The sequence below is a fragment of the Balaenoptera acutorostrata genome, chromosome 13, assembly GCF_949987535.1.
Source record: "Balaenoptera acutorostrata chromosome 13, mBalAcu1.1, whole genome shotgun sequence".
Taxonomy (NCBI): Eukaryota; Metazoa; Chordata; class Mammalia; order Artiodactyla; family Balaenopteridae; genus Balaenoptera; species Balaenoptera acutorostrata.
Window position 1 is genome coordinate 3178282 of NC_080076.1, and position 13782 is coordinate 3192063.

A 13782-nucleotide genomic window follows, 5' to 3' on the forward strand; every position below is an offset into this window, starting at 1 on the left:
GCGGAGAGGAGAGTAAATTCCGTAACACCTGATCTCATCACCGAGCCGGATGAGTTTGGAATTCAGGACCCTAAGGCTGCAGAGGGCGGAACGGTGCACGGCGTGGACGAAAGAGCACCCGGGAGGAGTTGGAGGTGGCTCCGCAGTCAGACACACGGATGTAGATGCCGCCGAACGAGGTGTGTTCGCTCTCCGTGGCTTAAACAGAAACTGTAAAGAGTCTCACGTCAGTTAAGCTTAGATCAGATTTTGTCGTGAAAGGAGCTTCGAAAATATTTTCGGTTTTCCAGTCTTTTGGGATTCTGTAATTGCAGATCAGGGACCGCACATCTGCCCTCTTTTTAATACGAAAGCCCACTCTGCCGTCACTAAGGAGATGCGGCCTCACACGGAAGTGCTGCACCCGGCCAGGCCCTTCAGAGGCCGGCAGGTGGCGTTGTCCCCGCAGCACCTGCGCAATCACGTGACCTCCGTCCGCGGCTAGGACGCTAGCGGAAGGCGGAGCTTGGCTGCCAGCTGGGGACACCCCGAAGGACGGTGCTCCGTGGTCCCTGCATCCACTGGCCGTCAGCTGCTTCTCTCACTACGTTAAAGTTAAAGGCCTCCAGCTGCCCCGGGGCGGGGAAACCTGCCTCTTTGGCCGGCCCTGGCATGGGGTGCTTCAGTGCCAGCTTCTCTCTCTTCCTGGTCTCCAAGGCCCGTCCGCCTCTTGCGTGCAAGTGACCACCACCCCGAGGTCCCTTAGACACCCAGGGTGCGTGTCACGCTGGCCGCCGACTGTTACGACTCCTGCCCCTACAGTGAGGTTTCCACGTGGCCCTCCAGTTCCTCTGTGAGCCAGGCAGCCCCTCGAGCTCTGGCTGTGTTGCCTCTCGTTTGCACGGCCTCAGAAAGGTCACTCCATCACTCCTGGCCTCGGTCTTATCGTCCATAAGCTCCCTTTGAGCTTTAGTGGCCTTTGGTTACTTTTCCAACCTGGAAAAAAAAAAGGTATGTTATTATTTTCTTTTTTCAAGAATTGAGAAAGGCCAAATCTCTGTGTGTGTGTGTGTGTGTGTGTGTGTGTGTGTGTGTGTGTGTGTAACTCCCCTACGGTGGGAGAGTAACACACTTTGTAACTTACGAGCCGATCTGGATGGTAGCCCAGGTTTAAACTGGGCTTCCCATTAAAACGTTGTAACAGAGTCTATTTATGACCCATCAAAGAAACACACACACCACCCAGAACCTGGGATTGCACAGGCCATGAAGGCTGCAGCACAACCAATGTGTGACCGCCTCCTTTGGGGACCGTAATTAAATACAGTTTCACAACAAAATTTTCTCTAGAAGAACTCTCTTTGTGGGCAGCGTTTCAAGGTTTCCTTAGGCTAAATTAATTAAATGTTGTACGCTAGAGGCTGACACAGAAAGAAAAAGTGCAGGTATTTCGTAGAGATTTGTGGTGGTAGATTTCGACGCTCAGAAAACGAAAGTTTTGTGGTTGTTTGCAAGTTATCTGTATTTACAAGCAACAAAGTGACAAACGAATTTGAGGTCTTGGAATATTTCTGTCCGGGAGACGCCTGCACTGAGGGCAGCGGTGCGGGGAATGCCTGGGAATCTTGATCCGACTCTCGCAGCCCTGGCTGGGGTGTGGGGAGCTCACCTCTCAGTGGCCCCATCCACCGACCTCTCCCAGTCCGTGAAGCGAGATGCCTTCTTTCGGCTTCTGACGGCACCCTTCCCCTCCCAGGGCTGTTTGGTCCTGCCCTGACCCCACCTCACCACTTCTTCCTTCCCTCCGCAGTGACTTGGCCCTGTGAACTCGGAGGGGAAACAAGGGAGGAAATAGAGGGCCTGTTATTTCATCAAAGCAGAAAAAAGCAACACTTTGGAGGTGAGTGATGGATATTGTTATGAGTGAGGTGTAGCTCCCGGCAGGTGAGCCCTGTGTTAATGACGCGCCGCCTCCCGCTTCCTGACAGATGACTGTCATTGTTCAAACGTGCGTCAGCGTGATTGATGGCTGGGTCACCCTGCCCCGCAGTCGCAGTCGGAGGCGCTGTCTTCCTTCTTCTGCTGATGTCTCTGATCTGCTGACCCCAGGATGACCCAGCAGAGGTGGAGCTGAAATTAACATGTCATTTTCTCTAGTTAAATTAAAAAAAGGGGAAGTGGGGGCAGAAAGGAGGGAGAGAAACTTCAAAACAGAGCAAGTATGTAGCTCAACACAGAGATGTCGGTCCTGCAGAAAGTCCCAGCGGTGTTTGAGGCTAATAGCGTTGCTAATAAAGATTGAAAACATATGTTAATGCTCACGTATGTCATGTCAGTTTAGCCCAGATAAAAAAGATACCCCGCGTCTTCTCTGAGTGCGGAAAAGGAGATGGTACAGCGGCTCTTGAGCAGCTGTGCGCCCTCGACAGCTGGGGTCCCCGTTGTGCGCTGGGGTCCCCATTGGAGCTACCCTCGACCTTCCTTCGATGTTATCGAGAGCCTATCTTGCCAGTCACTGTTCTGCCGTTACCAAAATCTGTTTTAAAAAGTGTTTTCAGATCGCTGCTCAGTGTGGTGAGGACGGTTTTCTTGGCAGCTCAGGAGCGGATGTTGTGTGTTTTCACTTCGTGCGCCAGGAGGCTCAGAGATTTGGAAAGAGAAAAAAAAAGTGTTTTCACATTCACATTCCATTCGAAATGTAGCCAGTCAGAGACTATTGGAGCTGGGAAGTTCAAATAATTTCATTTTGCTTTTGGGATTATCACCCTACTTCATGAGAAACCGTGTGAGGTTGTCTGACTTACGCAGCTAGTTAATAACAAGTTAGTAGCAAAGCTGGATGAAACCAAATTCTTCTAATGCTTCCTCCTTGATTTTCTTTTGGAAAATAGACTCGAAGTGGTCTTTTCCCCCCCCCTTCCCAATTAGTCATTTTTTTTTCTCAAACTTTCACACAATGATAACTGTTTTTTTAAAAATTTTGACATATACCGTTACTGGGCAGCTAGTTTGACATAGTAATAAGTGGCTGATTTGCGTACTTCAAAAGTAAGGAGAATGCTGTGATTTCATTATGTCTTTAGACATTTTGAACATTTTTATATGACCTTTATAAGGTCTTGACTTGGGAATCTATCTAAAATTGTTAAGGGTTATCTGACCATTATCTGTTCCATCTCAGTATTAGTAGCTGAACATGACACTTGATTTTAGTAGGTAAGAAGGGGGCAGACACATCCATCAGAAAAACCTCCCCGTCTTTGTACAGCCAGGCAGATGGCAAGATAAACACTCAAAAATGGATCCATAGACTACAAACTATTAAGAAGAAGAGATGAAACAATGTTACTATGTTGTGAATAAACTTATTTCCCCCACGTGTAAGAGAAAGATGATGGCAGATTCTAGTAGGCTTATCATTGTAATATTACATCACTGATCTCTCTCTCTAAAGTGGTTCATGCATGGAGAGTTACATAATTTTGGGAACTGAGCAATTTATCAGATCATGTCCCTTTGCAGGTGAGAACTTCTCAAAATGAGCATCACAGCGTTCAACTTGTTTAGCTCTGATTTGCGATGGGGCCCTTAGATCTTGCCTTACAGTTATTTTGGATTTTCTGAGACAGTTCTGAATACAAGCAATTTAAAATTTATCCACTAAAGCGATTCACTAACCGTATGATGAAATGATGAATATTTATATAAATTAGTTCATAACTCAGAAGAAGTCCATCGTTAGACTTAGTATTCCAAGATTTGGTTCAGAAATGGTCACGATGATTCTATAATAATTTGACAAACTGTATCATCCTCAGCAGGGAATTTGTCAGGATTCCCCTTGTGTCCGAGAATCATTTATGGTTGGGACTTCAAGGAGATCAAGTGGGTTCTCATTTGCATTGATTTCAGGAAGCACTGAATAAATACGTATTGAGAATCTACTGTGTCCTGGGCAAAGTCCAGCCACATCTAGGTTTAGGTAGGCAGAAAATCTCCCTGATGTAAACAAAGATGGGCATATGCCAGTTAAATCCGGTTGCCTGCATTTCTGTGTGTTACAGCTGATGGGTGGCAGGATGTGGTCAAAACTGCCCGGGTCTGGAAAAGCTACCCGTGGGGCCTTCCTTTCCTGGTCTGTAGGCAGCCCATCTACAGTATCAGGGAGTGGCATTGATAATCCTCGGAAGTCTTGGACCACAGTTTATAATTCTGTTCTGTCCAACACGCATCATTCTGCCCTACATTCAAAGACTACAAGGAGAAATCTGTAATTAATGAGCCACTGAAGGATTTTTTTTTTTTCCTTTTTGGATTAGAAATACAATCAAAGGTCTGAACACTCAAATTAGTAGCGGATGTTGGGAGTGGTAACGGTACTCATGAATGCGTAATCGATTTGCGTTTGGGCTGGAAGCTGACTTTTTTTTCATTTCTGGGACAAGCCACTTAATCACATTTGGGTTAAAAAGCAGCGACCAGTGAGAAGAGGACGGGGGCTGGGTGACAATGGGAATCAGGCTATCGTCCTGACGGCCCAGCCTTGCTGGTTCAGGCTGATTCTCGACGTACAGGCTCAGAGGAGGAACCTCCAGATAGGAGAGAATGAATCTGTCAGATCCATTTTTCTTCTTTTTCTTGAGAGTGAATTTATTTTTCATGTTTTGAAAGGAGTTTGTGACCATGTTGCCACAAAATCCTTTTTCTCCTGGAATCACATTTCCATTTTCGTTTCTAACAAAGCACATATTTGGGTCTCAATATCTCATTGGTTCATCTCTCTCTGTCCTAACAATCCTTTGCATTTCACACTTTATGCCAAAGAAAGAAATGTTGTGAATGCAGCTCACAATGGTGATGGATTACAACGTGAGGCATTGTGGCCGGCGAGTTGGCCAGATTACCCGAGCCTGCCATCCTGCTGACTTGGGTCTGAATTATGGAGAAGATGAATTTTGGAATCTTTTCTTCTGCTAGGACAATGAATAAGCTTTGTTAGTAGACGGTAGAAACGTTGGGGGACACAGGGATTGTGTAGCCTCAGATATACAGCAAAATGGGGTCTGGCTAGACTTTGGCCGACATCCAAGAGCCTAGAAGAACAAAACACAGAAGGGAAGATGGAGAAGGCCCCGGGATCCGTCCTGCAGACTCTGAAGCCCCCTTCCTATCTTCTCCTTCCCTGTCTGGACCGCTGACCTCTGGCCAAGGGAAGGTCAAGGTCTGGCTGGGAAGTACACATGGTCACTTCAGGTCAACTTCCAGTGACTCCTGGCAACTTTTTTTCCTCCCCAGTTACTTTACTCACCTTGTAACTTTAAAACCTTGTCAATCCATTAAGGATCACCTTCCCTGGACCAGATCTTTCAGCACATAACTGATTAGAGAGAATAGTTTGACGCCCTGACGTGTGCACCCCAGTCTGCTCACCTCGGAGCATCTGAGGTCCCCTGACCTCTCACGGTGACCTCCCTTCCCTCTGGTCTGTGCTCCAGTCTTCCCCCCATCCCCTGGGGGCTCCTGCTCCAGCAGTAATGTCTCCTACTCTTCTTTCTGTGGTTTTCGATTTCTCATCCTCCATCGGCTCTGTCCTCTCAGCATTTACGTTCCTCAGATTGTTCTCCTCCTGTCAAACCCTCCCTTAGCGCCTTGTCTCTGCCCCATTTCTCTGGTCTTTACAGCCACCGAGACCCCCAACTCACTGCCTATCCGTCCCCAGCCCCCCACCCCACAAGGCAGGGATGGTGACTTTGTCCTGACCAGCCCCTGTATTCTTTACCCACTAGACCTCTACAGGTTTGCTGCGCTTGACCAGCTTGGCTTCCTTGTGAGCCTTATCCTGGATTTTTCCTACTCCCTGTCTGTTTCTTCTCACTCATTAGACCTTTTCCCCCACCTCTGTTTTTCATATATTGCTGTTCTACATGGCTTTACCTTTTCCTCCCTCCCTCCCCCTCCCCCCTCCCTCCCTCAGACCTCTCTTTCCACCCCCTCTTTCTTTCTCTATTCCCCAGAAGTTTCTTTGCAGTCAGCCTTATTAAGGCTGAAGCCTCCTAAATCTGAACCTCTAACCCTGAATGCTCATCTGAAACCCAGAACTACATCCCCTAGTTGCCTGTAGGACATTCCCTTCTGGACCAACTTACTCCTCCTTTGCTTGACTCATTGGTCTAAGCAGTGTTCACTGAAGGTCTCTGTGCCAGGTTCTGGGCCAGGCCCCGGAAAAACAATAGTGAAAAATTCAGTCTCTGCCCACAGGCAGTGTGTTGTTTAGCGGCTGGATTCCGACAAGAAAGCAAGAATTTCTAGTATATTCTCACGTGGCTGTGATGGTGGTGATGACCGTATGTCATGGCAGCGGTTTACGATGTGGAGGGAGAGCTGCTCTGAGTCTTCTAACACATGAGGGTCCGTTTGCTTAGGTCTTCTATGACTTTCATCTGTGTTTTAAAATTTTCAATATACGGATCCTGAATATGTTTTGTTAAGTATATAAGTAAGAATTTCATTTTCTTTGGAGTGATTGCAAATAATACTATTTTAAATGTTGATTTCCTTAGTTCATGGTTAATATATCGAAATGGAATTGCCTTTTGTGTGTTAATCTTGTTTCTGCAAACTTGCTGAACTCACCTTCTAGTTCTGAGAGTTTTCTTGAAGATTCTTTGGGATTTTATCTGCAAATAAGGATAGTTTGATTTCCTCCTTTCCAATCTATTTTATTTTTATTTATTGTTTTCTTGCCTTGTTGCAGTTCCTGGAACTTCCAGGAAGATGTTGAATCAGAGAGAATGGATATTCTTGCCTTGTTCCTGATCTTAGGAGAATAACACTGAGTCTTTCATCATTAAGTATAATGTTAGATGTAGGTTTTTTGGAGAAGTTCTTTATTAAGTTGAGGAAGTATCCTTGTATTCCTAGTTTTCTGACAGTTTTTTTAAAAATTATGAATGGATTCCATACGGACAGAGAACATACTCTGCATTATTTCAATTTTTAAAGGTTTGTTTTATGGTCCAGAATATCAACATATGGTCTTTTTTTCTTGGTAATAATGTCCCTTTTTTGTCTCTAGTAATTTTCTTTGCTCTGAAGTCTACTTTATCTGATATTGATATTGCTACTCCAGCTTTTTGTGAATAAACGTTTGCATGATATATCATTTTCCATCCTTTTACTTTGAGTCTATCTATGTGTTTGAATTTGAAATGAATTTCTTTTAAGCAGCATATAGTGGGTCCTGTTCTTTTCATGTATTGCATCAGTCTCTGCTTTTTACTCTCTGTATTTACACCATTTACACCTAAAGTGCTTATTGATATGATGAGACTTAGGTCTGCCGTTTTATTGTTTGTTTTCTGTATGTTTCCTTTGCTTTTTGTTTCTCCACTCTTATTTTCTTGCCTTCCTGTGGGTTACTTGAACATGTTTTAGGATTTCACCTTGATTTGTTTATTGTATTTTGGAGTGTATCTCTTTGTGTAGTTTTCTTGGTGTTTGCTCTGGTGTTACAATTACACATGTGACTTATCGTGGTCTCCTGGTAGCAGCATTTTACCACTTTGAGTGAAGTGTGTACACCTCTCTTCCACTTAGGTCCCTTTACCTGCTCTACACTTAAATATGACTTTATTGAGTGTGTTATCTCTTTCTTTCAACCATCATATATTATTTAGAAAATTCACAAGGAAAGGATAATTGATTATATACTCTCATACTTCTACTCTTTCCTTTGCTCTTTTTTCTTTTCTAATGCTACAAAATTTCTTCATTTTTTCATTTTCTTTACATTTGAAGGACTAACTTTAAGCATGCTTTAAGAGCTGGTCTGCTAGTCAGAAATTCTTTTCTTTTTTCCTTTCATCTAAGAGTGTTTTTATTTCTCCATCATCCCTGAAGCACAGCTTTACTGGTTGACAATTCTCCTCTTTTAGCACTGAAAACTGTTGTGGCACTTCCTTCTGGCCTCCGTGATTTCTACTGAGGGATCTGTTGTCACTTGAATTCATGTTCCCCTAAAGGTAATGTATCATTTTTCTCTACATGCCTTCAAGAGTTTTTCTGTCCTTAGTTTTCAGCAGTTTAATTATGATATGACTTACCATAAATTTCTTGGGGGTTATTGTATTTGAGTTTTATTCAATTTGCTGAATCTATAGGTTTAAGGTGTTCACCAAATTTGAGAAGTTTTCATCCATTATTCCCTCAGATACTCTTTAGCTCCACAGTTTTTCTCCTCACCTTCTGAGAGGATCTGATATGAATGTTTGGTCTTTTGTTATTGACCCCAGGTCTCTGAGCCTTGGTTCATTTTTTTGGTAGCTCTCTGTTGTTCAGTCTGAGTACGTTTTATTGATCTGTCCTTCTGTTCCTCGATTCCATCTTCTGTCTTCTCCATTACACTGTTGGACACTCTACTATCTAAAAAATTTCTAGTATTGTATTTTTCAGTTCTATTATTTCCATTTGGTTCTTTTTTATGACCTCTATTTCTTTGCTGGTATTTCTCTGCTTTTTCATTTGTTTCAAGATATAGCATAATTGTTTACTGAAGCATTTTTATAATGGATGCTTTAAAATTCTCGTCAAATAATTCTAACATCTGATTCATCTTACTGTTGACATCAGTTGATGGACTTTTCTCATTCAGCTTGTGATTTTCTGATTCTTGGTATCATGGGAGATTTTTAAAATTGTATCCTGGACATTTTGAGTATTATGTTAGGAGTCTCTGGGACCTTTTAAGTATTTTATTTTAGAAGGCAGTCACTCTATTTAAGCTTTGCCTGTAGATCCTAGTCTAGCTTTATAGGCTGTGGTTCCAAAAACAATCAAAATTTTCAGACCCTTTGTGGTGGCATTTTGGTCTGCTTGGCTTATCTTGTGCTGCTGGTGTTCAGATTGGCTCCTGTTGGTGCTGCCTGGGAGGGTACCAGGAGATTCCCCCGGCTGGGCCACCTGGTGTATCGAGGTAGGGGAGGAGAGTCTCTGACCTGCAGGGGTAAAGAGGTTTCCTATACCTGGGCACTTTATGATGGAAGTCCCCTTACTCATGCTGCCCCGTGCCTCTTGGGGGAGAGGGGTTTGAGGTGAATGAGAGCACATGTCATAAAAAAACGAGATAAGGAAATGAACAAAGGTAACGTGGGGCTTCCCTGGTGGCGCAGTGGTTGAGAGTCTGCCTGCCAATGCAGGGGACACGGGTTCGACCCCTGGTCTGGGAAGATCCCACATGCCACGGAGCAGCTGGGCCCGTGAGCCACAACTACTGAGCCTGCGCGTCTGGAGCCTGTGCCCCGCAACGGGAGGGGCCGCGATAGTGAAAGGCCCGCGCACCGCGATGAAGAGCGGTCCCTGCACCGCGATGAAGAGTGGCCCCCACTTGCCGTAACTAGAGAAAGCCCTCGCACGAACCGAAGACCCAACACAGCCAAAAATAAAGAAAGAAAGAAATAAAGTAGCTATAAAATTAAAAAAAAAAAAAAAAAAAAAAAAAAAAAGGTAACGTGGTCATGATGGAGAATGTGGGTTGGAAGCCAGATGGATGAGCAAAAACCAAGAGACAAAGAAAGAGGAAGTTAGGTGAACTGCCAGGGTTCCATTAACTAGGATGGTCAGTGCCGATAGTACATGGTTGGGAGTCTGATGTAAAATGGTCAGTCCAGCACCGGGCATATTAAATTTAAGGATCTTTAGAACATATTTTTGAATCTCTTGAAGTTAACAACTCTAAGTTGCTACCTCACGTTTGGGGGGACAAAGGCAGTGTTGGTGTAGACATAGCGTCAGGGGTAGAGAGGTTGAGGACTCAAGACTGAATTTGGAGCCATTCATGTTGTGGGTAAAACAAAGCAGAAGAGACACATGAACCGAACAACAGCATAAAATCGTCAACAACACACATGTTTGACTGTGGTTGCCCTACTGAGTTAGGGGAGTGAATGTTATTGGAATACAGGAAAATGCAAAACATTCAGGTTTGTTCAAGATTACATGTAATTACGTACTTCATGTAAAATATTCAGATATGGTCAGGATTACATGTAATTTTTGTGTAAGTAAATATGTGGTAGATTATTTTGAACAATGCCAGGGTTTTGTATTGTCTCTTGTACAAGCTTTATGACAACAAGCACACATTCTAACCATGAACGTGGAATACATGAGGCTGCACAGATCTCTTTTAGGTTTGACCTCCTTGCACTGAGCTTATAGCCAATCCTTTCCAGAGCATAGTTCATTTTAGTGAACCCTGTTCTGACATTGGTACCCATCATAACATTGGTAATCATAACATGAATTCTCCTGGAAGTTCCTTTGAATTAAATTAAGTCACATACAATTTGAATATTGAAAGAAAGTAATGACTTTCTTTAAAAAACATAAATATTGCCACGAAATATAATGACCTAAGGCCTCAAAATTAAAATTCTGTTAATATCAGTAAAGGTAAAGGTGAAATACAAGACGTTTCTGGAGAGAAATGTACTGATACAAAATGATAGTCCTAAAAATCTTCATATATCTCGTTCCCATAATAATACTTCTACGAGCTTATTCTGAGGCATGATTCAGAGATTATTTTAGAAAAAATTACTGGTAACTTACTTGATCGATGGGAAACTCTGTCCATAGGTTTCTGTGGAGAAGATCTTGAATTCAGTAGAAATGCTGTGCTCCTCATGAGTCTGAGTCTCTCACGATCTTACTGAACACAGGAGGACCAGAGACACAGGAGGAATGGAGGTGTAGGAGGACCAGAGGGCAGGTTGTCAAGGCACGTGGTCTTGACACGGGGGTGGCGGAGTTGTGTTGGGAAGTTCACAGCGCCTCACATTGGGGAGCCCCTCAATCCCTCCTCCTTTCTCTTTCCCTCTCGTCCTTTCCCCTCTCCATTCCTCCTTTTAATGGTTTAAAATGAGGAGTGGAGAGGGGTAGAATAAACATTTAACAACACGTCTTGGTTTTGAGAAGGATGCAGATGTGAACCAGTGGTCATAAATTAATGAGGCCCTATCTTAAGAGCTCTGGATACAATACTGGGCATAGTTTTACACTTCTGGGGATTTGCATTAAGGAGTGTTTAATCCTGGTGAAGCCACTGTCTTAACAACACGAAAAGTCCCTTAGACTCACTTGGCTGAATGTTTCAGGAACTAAGGATTTGCCAGGTCTAGTGAGCACACACCCGGGGAAATGTGCAAGCTATTATAATTTTCCTGAGATGAGAAGGATCCCACAGCTTTGCCAAGTTATCTGCTTTAAGACACAACAACCATCTAGAAGGTTGAGTTCTGCAGAGAACATGCAAAGCGCTGACATGGGCACAGGGAAGCTGCATCTGAAAAAGGTAGCAAAGTGGTTATGCTATTTGGGGGTGATGGGTAGGTAAAGAATTCGGGCTGAGCCCAGCTGCTGAAGCAGGGCTCTCTCTGTCTCTGTCTCTCTCTCAATTTTTTTCCTTGAAAGTAAGTAGGCTGCTGAATCCATTCAGTTGTGTCAAATTATTTTTTAAGTAAAAAGCTGCAACATCTGAATTCAACTCAAAAAAGCCTGGCAATTCAGGGGGACGGCAGGAAATCCTGCGTGAGCCTCGGCCTCTGCTCAGGGCACCGTGCCAGGAAGAACAGCTCCTGAGAGCCGGGATAGAACACTTCTTGGGTTTTGTAACCTTGCCTCTGATCTTGGCTGCTTTAGGAAATTGTACTTTAAACCCCTTGGGGCAAGATGGTGGGAGATTGCTAGGCTGACTACATTGAAGGCGGGGTAGAACTCTCAGTACTCAGACGTAGAAGCTATTTTGACTTGAATTCTGGCAATTTCAAAGAGATTGTCAAGGCGGACCCGCCAAGGAAGGTACTTGCACGAATGTGACTCACCGGGACACAGAGCGTCAAGGAGGAAGCTTTGTCCCTCTACAGGGTAGTAAGTCTCTCTCGTAGGACCCGAAGTGCTCCCTCTCCTCGACACATTCGTAAAGCAACAGCACGTTTTTTCTGAGGGTAGTAACAATAACACGGTCACAGCTTTGAAATACACAGAACGTACGACAGAGCAATGAAAGTCATCATACCCCAGCTTGTTAGTTGAAAAGCGATATTTCATTATTTTTTTCCTTCTCTGATGATGAGCTCATTTTTTTCGTAAGTTGACTAGATGTTCGTTTTGCGTGTATGTGTGAGAATTGTCTGTGAACATCGTTCTCTATTGCGTTTTGTATTCATCTTTTTGTTATTAGTCTGTAACAGTTTTAAATATTAAGAATATTCTCTCGGTTGGCCACGCGTGTTGCCTTTGTGTGTGCACACACATACAGAGATACTTCTTTCTTCCCTAAAGGGGTTATCTTATTTTCAGACTTATTTAAAGAATGGGATCATTAGTTTGAAAGAGCTGGGTCCGTACAGAGGAGCGCATTATGTATGGGTGGTTGACCATCACGGGTGTGGATCTACAGGGATCCGTGAAGTGCTGGAGAGACAGAGCCACATTCTGGGTCTCGGGTAACCGCCTTTCCTGTCTCTCCAGGATGTCGGGGATTCCTTATCCACGGGCGGCTGTTAAGGCTTTCCGAAGCTTACCATTTTTATTGTTATCTTGACTGTGGATCCCTGGTCTACACTCATTTGACCCCATTCAGATGCACATTAGTCCCAACTGTTCTTTGGAATTAGAACAAGTGGGTTTTGGCATCAAACAGGCTTGGGTGCCAATGGTCTTGTCACTTAGCGAGGGATATTCGCCTGACTCCTCAAGGTCACAAGAGTGATGAAAAATGCTGATCTCACAGGACTGATGTCAGGATATCTATATGTATACAAATAGGTGTGCATACATACACACAGTACACATACATACACACATTCACATACACACAGATTCTCGTATATACACATACATATAAACGCACACATACACAATATATACACACATATATCACACGTATACATACACACATATATATACACACAGATATACACATAGACTTACATGAGTATACACACATACATATGATACATATATGCACACATACATACATGTACATCTAGACATACACATGTATCACACATATACACAAAAATACACACACATATATATCCATACACACTTATGCACATATAAACTTATACATAAATACATAGATACACACACATACACACACATATGAGAGAGAGGACACCTACACACAGTAGGTCTGCAAGTGGAGAAGCTTAGCACAGCATCATGCAATCCGAGAGGGCAACTGAACAGCATCCTGATTACATATGATACAAAATCTAATTCTCATTTCCTGTTCTTTCACTTATAACAACAGCACTGTGGGCTGTAGAGACAGGATTCAAAGAACAGACAGGACAGGCCGTACGGCAGTGCTCTGAGCCGCACTTCATAGCAGGTGGTGTCAGCAATGCTGGCAAAGTGCCGTAGATCAGGGCACTGCTCAGTTTACAACCATTTCAGGAGGGCGACCAGATGCTGTGAATGAAGCACGTTTTAGAAGAGGGAAGAGGGAAGCGCAGAACTGCCTGCTGGGCTGTTAACTCTTTCCCAGTCTCCACGTGTTTGTGATACGAAGTTTGAAACCACATGGGAGCTAACAGTGGGGTTCATAATATCCATACTAGTGCTTCGGGACCTGTAGAGAGACACAACTTCCACATACATTTTAAGCCTAGAAAATACCTTTAAAATCCTTTCAGATGGGAGTTAAAGCGCTTTCTGTTTCCTCAGGTCGAGTGTTGGGGGCGTACTTTAACAAGTTTTAGTGCCCACCCCTCACCACTACCCAGCGACTTGGACTCT

The 13782-nt window shown here is 43.8% G+C and overlaps 1 long non-coding RNA gene across 1 annotated transcript in view; it reads left to right on the forward strand.

Annotated features, from left to right (window-relative positions):
• Positions 1 to 1790: 1790 nt before the first annotated feature.
• The window catches only part of LOC103018370 (uncharacterized), an 84639-nt gene continuing 72647 nt past the window's right edge, over positions 1791 to 13782 (forward strand). The window contains exon 1 of the long non-coding RNA XR_450200.2: positions 1791 to 1879. This is a non-coding gene — a long non-coding RNA (uncharacterized LOC103018370). The remainder of the gene's footprint in view (positions 1880 to 13782) is intronic.